This window comes from Tenrec ecaudatus, chromosome 5 (assembly GCF_050624435.1).
Source record: "Tenrec ecaudatus isolate mTenEca1 chromosome 5, mTenEca1.hap1, whole genome shotgun sequence".
Classification (NCBI taxonomy): Eukaryota; Metazoa; Chordata; class Mammalia; order Afrosoricida; family Tenrecidae; genus Tenrec; species Tenrec ecaudatus.
Window position 1 is genome coordinate 131247029 of NC_134534.1, and position 10218 is coordinate 131257246.

The window sequence follows — 10218 nt, forward strand, 5'->3', positions numbered from 1 at the left end:
TGTTAGTCTGGGTAAATTAGAGAAAAAAAAACACAGAAACCCATATATATGATAGTTTTATATAAACGGTAAGTGTACATTAAGAAAGCATCCCAACCCAGTGCTGTCCAAACCCAGAAGTCTAACATTAGCCCATACGTGCAACACCAATCTACAAAGTCCTCCTCAATCTCACAAAACACACTCAATAATGCCGACTGCAGGAGGAAAGCCAAATCAGTGAGTGTGTTAGCATCTCAGCGCTGGCAGAGGTCTCCATGAGGCTACGCAGGCACCCAGGGCTGCATCAGAGTAGGTCCATGTGTTTTCTCCTCAGGGATGTCTCGTAGGAAGTGAGCTTTGCCAGTTGAAGCAGGGAACTAGCTAAGGCAGCTGCACCCTGGTCCAACCATCAGAGAGCAAGAGACCTGAGAACTAGAAAGGCCATTTATCCCTCTGCCCTTCAATTAACCCCACAGGTGTTTACCGGCCAGGTTGGCACAATAACCATTACCAACTCAGCATTCCTTCCATCTTCTCGTGATTATCCCTGCATCATTCAATATTTTGCCTTATACGATTTTTAAAATTGCAACTTGGAACTTGAATTATTTCTTGAGGTTTATTTTCAGTTTTAGATATACTATATGCACTCTTCTCTTTGTTTTTCAAATTCTAGGTCTTTGCACACTTATTCATAATATTGGCCTTGTCTTTGGAATTTTCTATTCAGTCTTTGACTTAATCTTTCTTCCATTTGTTTAAGCTATTCTACAATTAACAGCAAATTTCAGCGTCTTCTCTGATATCCGGCGCTACATTTTTTTTCTTTCCTGTATTTTTCATGACCTTTAGCTTTCTTTGTGAATGATGGTCTTGCTGTCTTCCAACAGCTCATCAGCTTTCTCTCATTGGTGCTCAATGCAGCACATCTGTTCTTGAGGTTTTCTGGAAGTTCAGATGGGATAGATTCAAGGTCAGTTTTTGGCTCTTATCGATTCGTTTTGATTTTCTTCAGCTTTATCCTGAACTAACTTCTGAGCAATAATGGTTGTCCCTTAGTCGGTGGCTGGCCTGGTGTTAACTGCTGATATTGACCTGCTCCATTGTGTCTCCCCACAGACATACTCAATTTGATTTCTGTGTATTCCATCTCAAGAAGTTATGCATATAGTTGCCTTTTTGGTTGTTGAAAAACGGTACTTGCCTTAAAAGCCATTGGTTTCGCAGCATTCTATCATGTGATCTCCAGCTTCATTTCTTTCACCAAGTCCATATTTTAACTATTGTTTCCAAAATTTTCATTCCAATGACCAATAACTATTAATGCATCTTGATTGCATGTTTGATCAATTTCAGGTGGAAGCCATTGGCAGAACTCTTCGATTTTTTCATCACCAGCTTTTGTGATTGGTGCATAAATTTGAGTAATGGTTGTATTGGTTGGATTTACTGGAATGAAGACAGATACAATCCTGTCACAGACAGCATTGTACTTCATGGTGGATTTAACAAGAGCTTTTCTGACAGTGAATGCCACGCCATTCCTGCCATAGTGAATCATATAATTTTCTGATTCAAAATGGCCAATACCAGTCCTTTTCAGCTCACGGAAGCCTAGGACACTGAGCTTCAGGTGGTCCATTTTATTTTGAACACTGCCAGTTTTTCTAAATTCATTCTTTACACATTCCAAGTTCCACTCATCACAGGGTTTTTGAAGCTGTTTATATTTACCTGTAGTCATGCCCCATCAGCAAATGAAGATCCTGAAGGCTCTACTCCCGCAGGCTTTACCCAACTCAAGTCACCACCGTTGACTCCTCTCCAAGTCTTCAGTCACACGTCAATGCCTTCAGACATAAGGTGCTCATCTACCAACAGTATGTCCAGCAATGTTTTCTTTGCTTTGCTTAGGTTTCAGTATTTGAAAATTCTTCAAAGCTATCCATAAGGTTTTCACTGGCGTCTTCCTCCAAATTGGGGAGCTCAGTCCGTCGTTTTTTGTTCTTAGTCTGGAAGCTGAACAGCTGAAACATCTTCACTTGGGGTTGGGCCTTTCTAGCATTTGAAATACTACTGACATGGCTTCCAGCATCACAGGCACATACAAGCCAACACAGTACGAGAAACTGACAGATAAGTGGTGGGTGAGCAACTTACAAACCTGAAAAATGAGACACTTCAGATATGCAGAAAACTTCATATTAGGAAAGCAATATATTGTTTCAAAGTTTCAAAGACTTGACCAGTTCAGTAGACTGTCTTTCATCCACAGATGGCAACTCTCACAACCTCTGTCTTCTGCAGGGTAAGACGGGGTGTCCTTTGCTGGTGTGAGGTTGAAAAATTGTCAAGCTATGGCATGGTGGTACAGTCATGCTGGGGTAGTAAAATGCACAGTCAGGTCTTGTACACTGAGTGTTAAACCTACAGTGTGTGGGATAATAGGAGGGACATCCTGCTTTCCATGCAGGAAAGTAGTCACAGAGCTGAGTCCTCGAAGTGGCGGGAGGGGGGTGTTGTAACTAGTTTGGGAGACAGCACTAGGAGTCTTCTGCTCGTATGAGTGAAGGGGTGTGTTAGGTTGGAGCGACTAGGAGACAAATCCAGTGACACTCCTCTATGTCTGTAAGATAAAGCTTTATGTTAAGAAGTAATTATATATACTTACCTGGCAGGGGAGATACCATGATCACGAAGGTGGTTTCCCCAGGGCGAGGCTTATCCATTGCACTCTGGATGTGCTGACCCCTGCGATTTCCCCAAATGTGGGAAACTCGACTGCATAATTTGTGGTAGTGGGGGACTGCGTTCGCGCTCTCCCCTAAAAAAAAAAAAAAAAGAAGTAATTATATATCAAGAAAACACCGCAGCCCAGTCCAATTCCCGTCCATAAGTCTGATACTAGTCCATAAACTCTTCTTCAGATCCAGGAAGCCACAGACAGTGATGCAGAATGCAGGAAAACCACAGGTTGGTGGGTGTAAAGTCGTTGGAAACATGTTGTTGGAAACCTGACAGGGCTCCAGCAGCTCTCAGAGTGGCCAGCCAACAGGAAGGGGAAGGCACAGAGAGAGGGAGGTTCCCTGAGCCTTGTTTATGCAAAGGTCACCCACAAGGAGAAACCATTAGGCTGTGACCTGACTGACAGGTTGAATACCACCCCTACGCTTTTCTATATCCTCATGTTGACATAAACATATGTAACTACCACAAGGGGCAATCTGGCTTGGTACATTTTACATCATATTTACAATTTGGATGAACAAATATGCATTTTCAACACATTTAAAACTGAGAAGATCTTGATTTTTTTTTTTAATGGACAAGCAGAGTGAAGAATGGCATGTGTTTCCATACCTGAAAAACTAAAGCCGATAGGAGAGCCTGGTGTCGTTTGGAATTGGCAGGTCAAATACAGGCAGAAACCAGTCTAACATTTGAGGCACCAAAATATGTATTGTCTAGTGTTATAAATATTTACTCTCAAAAGTTGAGCCTTTGAGTGCAAAATACTCTGATCAGTGATTAATCCAGTTTTAATAACATTTTTCCTCAAAAAGTAATAGAAATTACTTTTCACTACACCATAGTCTTCAGAGGTGGTCTCAAACAAAACAGAAACAGCATAAATATACAATATGAAACATTTTCCACCAATTCTAGTGAAAATTCTAGAGAAAACAGAGTCAAATGCAATTAAAATAATATGTTGTTAAATGTAATAATCAATCATAACATTTTTAATATTCTAATCTTCCACATAAATTTCCTGCACACTTTTTAGCTTACATACCTTTCTAAAATTTTGAGAAATTATAAGAATAAGATCCAACTTTTTTATCTAGCATTTATTTCCTAGGGAGGTGAAAAGTATATATTTTCTCCTAACTTTAAATATAAGACTTTGGAACAATTATAATGATCACATCTAAAACTACAAGTGAAGAAATTTTATCAGGATAATGATTTTATAAAATGATCATTTTAATATAATAATAGTGGAGAAATTGAAAGGAAGATAATTTGTCAATATATTATATGCCAGACACTCACCTCCTTTTAGCAATCTTGTTCTACAACTAGCTCATATTCTCTTTATATTGTAGGCTAAACCTAAGAAATCTGCCAAAGGATTTCCAGTTACTCCTTTCAGTTATTGTCTCATTGCTCCTATATTTTCATCAAGAGATGAAAGAGTTACTTATAGTCACTCTCTTTTTAATGTCTCTATCCCCCTATTTTTCTCAAAGCCACTTGAGTAACGTTTTGCCCCAACCGGTCCATCAGACAAATCAAACAGGTTCTGTTAAAGCAATTTCTCATGAAGCTGACCCCCTGTGTGCAGAGTAGAACTGCGCTCCTTACGATGTGCAAGGCTAGGGTCTTTCTGAAACATATCACCAGACTCTTTTTTTCAAAGCACCCCTGAGTGCATTTGAATTGCTCTAGTTAGTTCTGACATGCTGAATGATTTTTCGCATCCAGGGACTCCAGCTTGCTATAAGCCACGTGATAAATGGAGTCCATATCACTAAACCCAATTGTCCGATCCTTGTCCTCATCTTCCCAGATCTGTCAACAGTTTGACATACCTCATCTCCTTTCCCTCCTGGAGACACTTTTCCCTTGACTTCAGGAAAATCTCAGTTTTCGTAAAGTCTGGGGCTCAGATGTTCCAGAATGCCACTTCTGCTGCATGTCACTGGCAAAGACAAGTCACAAGGTCGGAACAGATGGAGGGGAGAGGAAATGGCACTCACCGAGGAGTCGGTGCATCAGAACGGAAGGGGCTCTTGGCAGGTTCTGTGGAGACTTTGGCCTCTATCTCAAAATCGACACTGCCATGGCATTGCCTCCATTCGTTTTTCCTTTGCAACTTATTTTCACCTACATCTTTAACTTCTTCTCAGAGTCTCTTCTGCCATCCATTTGGTCTGTTCGTGTTTTCCTTGTCTTTTTAATGACTTTTTTTTCCTGTACAGTGTATATGATGTCATTCCATGTCATCTGATCATAGTGGTCAGTGAATCAAATCTGTTCATGGGATGATATCTAAATTCAGGTGGGATAAACTCAAGGTCGTATTTTGATTCTCATTGATTGATTTTAACTTTCTTCAATTTCAATATGAACTCGCATAGGAGTATTTGATGGTCTGTTCTACAATTGACCCCTGGCCTTTTTTTGACAGATGATAGTGAGCTTCTCCATCATCTCTTTCGACAGATGCAGTTTATTTAATTCCTCATAGTTCATCTGGGACATTCACTATGTATGGTATTCATTTATGTTGTTGAAAAATGGTATTTGCAATGAATATATCATTGTTCTTATGAAATTCTACCCTGTGATCTCTTATGTGGTTTCTATCATCAAGGCAATATTTTCCAAAGTTTATCCTTTTGCTTTCTTTCCAAACTTGGCTTTCCAAAGTTTTTAGTAGTTATCAGTGCATCTTTATTTAAAATTTATTTTTATTACTTGGGTAAAACTTTACAGTACATACCACCTTTCCTTTCAACAGTACGTAGGTATTTTAATTCATATCATTGGTTACAATTTCCACAATGTAACATCCCTTATCCTTCTTCCTGTTTTTTCCCTATCTATTCTTCTTTCCTGACCATTCTGCACTTTGTCCTTGGGTAAATGCTCTCCTTTTGAGCTTGAATGAGTACATGTTCCGTGGTTTGTGTACTTTGCTAGTGTTATTCCCCTGAAAGCTCTGTCTATTGCTTGGCTAACATTAAGCCACAGGGTAGAACTGAAGCATGATTAAAGGCCATAGTTTTAGGAATTCTCCCAATCAAGGCAGGAAACCTGGTCATTTTCACACTTTTTAGTCTAGTTTCACATATTTCTGCCACTTTATTCATGATGCTTTAATATGATCTCTTTCAGAGCAATGGGTAGCGATAGTCACACACCCCAATTCTGTGGCCTCACAGACATGGAGACTGAGGTTCGTGTGGTCTAATTGTTTCCACATGTATTAGGTTGTCTTCACTTTTATTACTCTGGATAGAGGGAGATCAATGGGTCCTTAGATGACTACCCAGGAGTTTTTAACACCCCAGTGACTACAAACCAAAGAAGGATGTAGAATGTTGTCATTGTGGAATACTTATACCAATACACAGTGTGCCCTGAGACTATGGTTATAATCCCCGAGACCCTGCAAAGCCACAACCCATCCCTCAAGGAGTTTGGTTAAGTTCAAGACATTTTCATATCTTTGCCTGCTACCTTTATGATATTTTGCAGCATAAGTAAATACACATGTAAACATGTGCATATATGTCAAACCTATATATATATATATATTTGGACAGTTTCACTATATAGTTGGATAGTTTTACTCACCCTTTCATATCCATTTAGAGTTGTTTATCCATGCATAGATCACCACTATTGATGAATGATATATCTGATAATATTTACCACTTTTGCCTTCCACTGTTAAACTCCTCCCAGTGTCCTCCCCTGTCTCCATCATTTTTGCTGATCTCCCTCTTACTGTATAGACTCCCACTTCCTACAAGTGAATGTTTACCTACCCTCTAGCTAACAATTTACCACTCTCGACCCACCATTCCTGAAACCATCATAGTGTTTGTTTTTGTCTGAAACCTTTTCCTAATTTTTTTATAATAATGGTTTCATATCATTTTTGTCCTTTTATGATGGCTTTGATAGCAGCATAATATCCTCCAGGTTCATTCATGGTATAAAGTGCTTTACAAATTCATCATTATTCTTTTATACTGGGCATACCATAGTTTATATCTTCTGTACTGATGACCACATGGATTGTTTCAAATAGTGCCGAGATGAACATGGATATGTATATATCTATTTATGTTGTAGTTCTTATTTCTCTACCTATATACCAATTTTTAGGTTGCAGAACTTGGTAAAATTGTCAGATGCCTCATCTCTGGCACAAATGAACAATTGAAGAGAAAAGATAACTCACTCGTTGTTGAAAAGAACATTTCAAATTGTTCTGTTGTAAAGTACAACACTGTGAGTGATAATTTCCGCATGACCTATTAGGAAGATCAATGAACATGACTGTCCCATGGGGTTCCATGGCTACTCTAGAGCTTATAGGAAAAGACCCCTGGCGGCACACTGGTTACACTTTCTTCTGCTCAACAAAACGTCAGTGTTTTCAATTTACCATTGGATACATGAGAGAAAAGACCCAATTGATCGGCTTTTGTAAAGTTTTCTACCTAGAGAGCCCTTTGGGGCAAGTCTACTCTTCCCTAGAAGGTATTCTGTCTGTTGGAATGGACTCAGTGGAAGAGGCTGCTCCATCTCTCTAATATGGAGCGGCTAGTGGGTTCCAATGACCTGCCGTGTTTGGGAGCAGCTCAGCGTTCAAACATGGCGTCGGTAGGGCTTTGCTATGAGTACATAGAAACATTTGATACAATGTCTGCCCTTTAATGATATTGGTTTTTTAAATTATCTTTAATTAGGGGCTCATACAACTCTTATCACAATCCATACATATACATACATCAATTGTATAAAGCACATCTGTACATTCTTTGCACTAATCAGTTTTGAAGCATTTGCTCTCCACTTAAGCGCTTTGCATCAGGTCCTCTCTTTTCCCCCTCCCTCCCTGCTCCCCCCTCCCCCCTTCCTCATGAGCCCTTGATAATTTATAGATTATTATTTTGTCATATCTTGCCCTATCCGGCATCTCCCTTCACCCCCCTTTCTGTTATCCATCCCCCAGGGAGGAGGTCACATGTAGATCCTTGTAATCGGTTCCCCCTTTCCAACGCACTCACCCTCTACTCTCCCAGTATCGCCCCTCACACCCCTGGTCCTGAAGGTATCATCCACCCTGGATTCCCTGTGCCTCCAGCTCCTATCTGCACCAGTGTACAACCTCTGCTCGATCCAGACTTGCAAGGTATAATTCGGATCATGATAGTTGGGGGTGGGGAGAGGAGGAAGCATTTAGGAACTGGAGGAAAGCTGTGCTCTTCGTCGGTACTACCTCGCACCCTGACTGACCCATCTCCTCCCCTAGACCCCTCTATGAGGAGGTCTCCAGTGGGCGAGAAATGGGCTTTGGGTCTCCACTCTGCACTTCCCCCTTCATTCACTATGGTAAGGTTTTTTGTTTGTTTTTTGATGATGCCTTATACCTGATCCCTTTGCACCTCGTGATCGCACAGGCTGGTGTGCTTCTTCCATGTGGGTTTTGTTGCTTCTGAGCTAGATGGCCGCTTGTTTATCTTCAAGCTTTTAAGACCCCAGACGCTATCTCTTTTGATAGCCGGGCACCATCAGCTTTCTTCACTACATCTACTTGTTCACCCGCTTTGGCTTCAGCAGTTGTGTCGGGAGGGTGATCATTATAGAATGCCAATTTAATAGAAGAAAGTATTCATGCATTGAAGGAGTGCTTGAGTAGAGGCCCAAGGTCCTTCTGCCACCTTAATACTAAACCTATAAATATAGACACATAGATCTATTTCCCCATCCTTATATATATATTTGCATGTACATGTCTTTGTCTAGACCTCTATAAATGTCCTTTGCCTGCTAGCTCTTTCCTCTATTTCCCTTGACTTTCCTCCTGCCCCACTATCATGCTCCGTCCCCACCTGGGTTATAGCTATACCTCTTCTTTACGTTACCTTACCAGGCTAATTATATTGTTATGAAACTTATATAAGCACGTCCCTAATACAAGACCGTTCATGTCCATAAGAATCATATAATCAAGAACTTTCTCCTTGATAAAACTTTCTATTGCTATTTTAAAGATTTTTTTAATGTGACCTGATTGTTACATTTTGCCCTCAGATAATTAGAATCTCTTAACTCAAAATCAATGGCATTTCCCCCAATTATGGTATCATCATAATAGCTCAAAATGAAAATGATTCCAAAAACGACTACCAGTTAATTGTGTAGGTGAGAAAATATAGCCACCCACACAGCAGCCAGTGCCAAATTGTCTGTATTAAGAAATAAAAATTTGTAAAGAGAGTAACTCAGCTCAAATCTTAAAAATACATGTATATACACACAAAGACACATTTAGAACACTGCTTACTATTACAAATAGCATCACTTGTAAAATTCTACAGGCCAGAATTTCCTTCAGAATAATTGTATAAGGAAAGTTATCATTTTAAAGATGCACAGAAAACTGATTTCTGTACTGTCTTTCCTCTAATAGATTGTTCCTATTGCTTTCAATATATGGCCTGTGACATTCATAATTTTAGTTTGTCTTATATCAACCTTCTACTCTGTGACAATGACTACTTAAATCTCTTTTTTCTTGTTAACTTTAAAAGAGTTTTTGGGTGGTCTCCTGAGGCTCACTTCTGGCAGAGAGTTAGGTATAATTTCTACCATCTCTTCTCCTTGCTATGTCCCCCCACTTGTTTCCAGAAAATCTATAATATGCAATGATTTAGAATTAATACCCCAATTCCCTAGATCTTTTAATGAATTCATTTACACTTGGGGATCTGACCAAGGCATCTGTTCATGAATAGTGGAATGATTACCAACTCCGGATGGAGGAGGCACACTGCCATCTTTTCCTGAACTACATCCCAACTGAGAAATCAACTGTTTCATGCCTGGATTTCTTGTGTGTCAATTTTTCCCCATGAAATATGAAGCTCTGTTGGACATTCTTTTCCAAGCTACCTCCCTTTACCCTTTCATATCTGTGACCAGGTAAAGAGAAAACGACCTCTCAAGTGAAACTCCTCTTGCGTACCCACAGTGCTGTTTTCTACGTGAATTTAGCATCTGAAGCAATTAGTAGCCATTGCTGGCCCAAATTTCAGAAATTATTATTTTTTAATTACATTGGGCTGAACTGACACCTCCAAATCCTCCATCTGCTGGAAACACAACATGATGTGAATCATCGTCTAATCCCCGCAAGACCTCTACTCTAGTTACAATAGTTGATAGCAGAGGACAATATATAATCTCTACTTCTTTGGCTGCTTCCTCACTTAGCAATTATTTAGTTCAAGTGAATGGAATGTATTTTTATCTTAAATAATTTAAAATAAAGGTTAAATGCCACCATAAATGATACAATCTCAGTAGCACATGTTTTCTGGTACCAACTGCAAGTAAAATGCCTGGAGAGTGGAAATGGTGGCTAACCCAACTGCCCTCTAGGAACCAGGAAGCCAGGCAGAGCCACTGACATTGAGATGGGGGACTAGG

At 39.8% G+C, this 10218-nt stretch overlaps 1 non-coding gene across 1 annotated transcript; it reads left to right on the plus strand.

Annotated features, from left to right (window-relative positions):
- Positions 1-2645: 2645 nt before the first annotated feature.
- LOC142449474 (U1 spliceosomal RNA) lies at positions 2646-2809 on the plus strand. Its single transcript, XR_012784634.1, has one exon. It is a non-coding gene; the product is annotated as a U1 spliceosomal RNA (small nuclear RNA).
- Positions 2810-10218: the final 7409 nt, after the last annotated feature.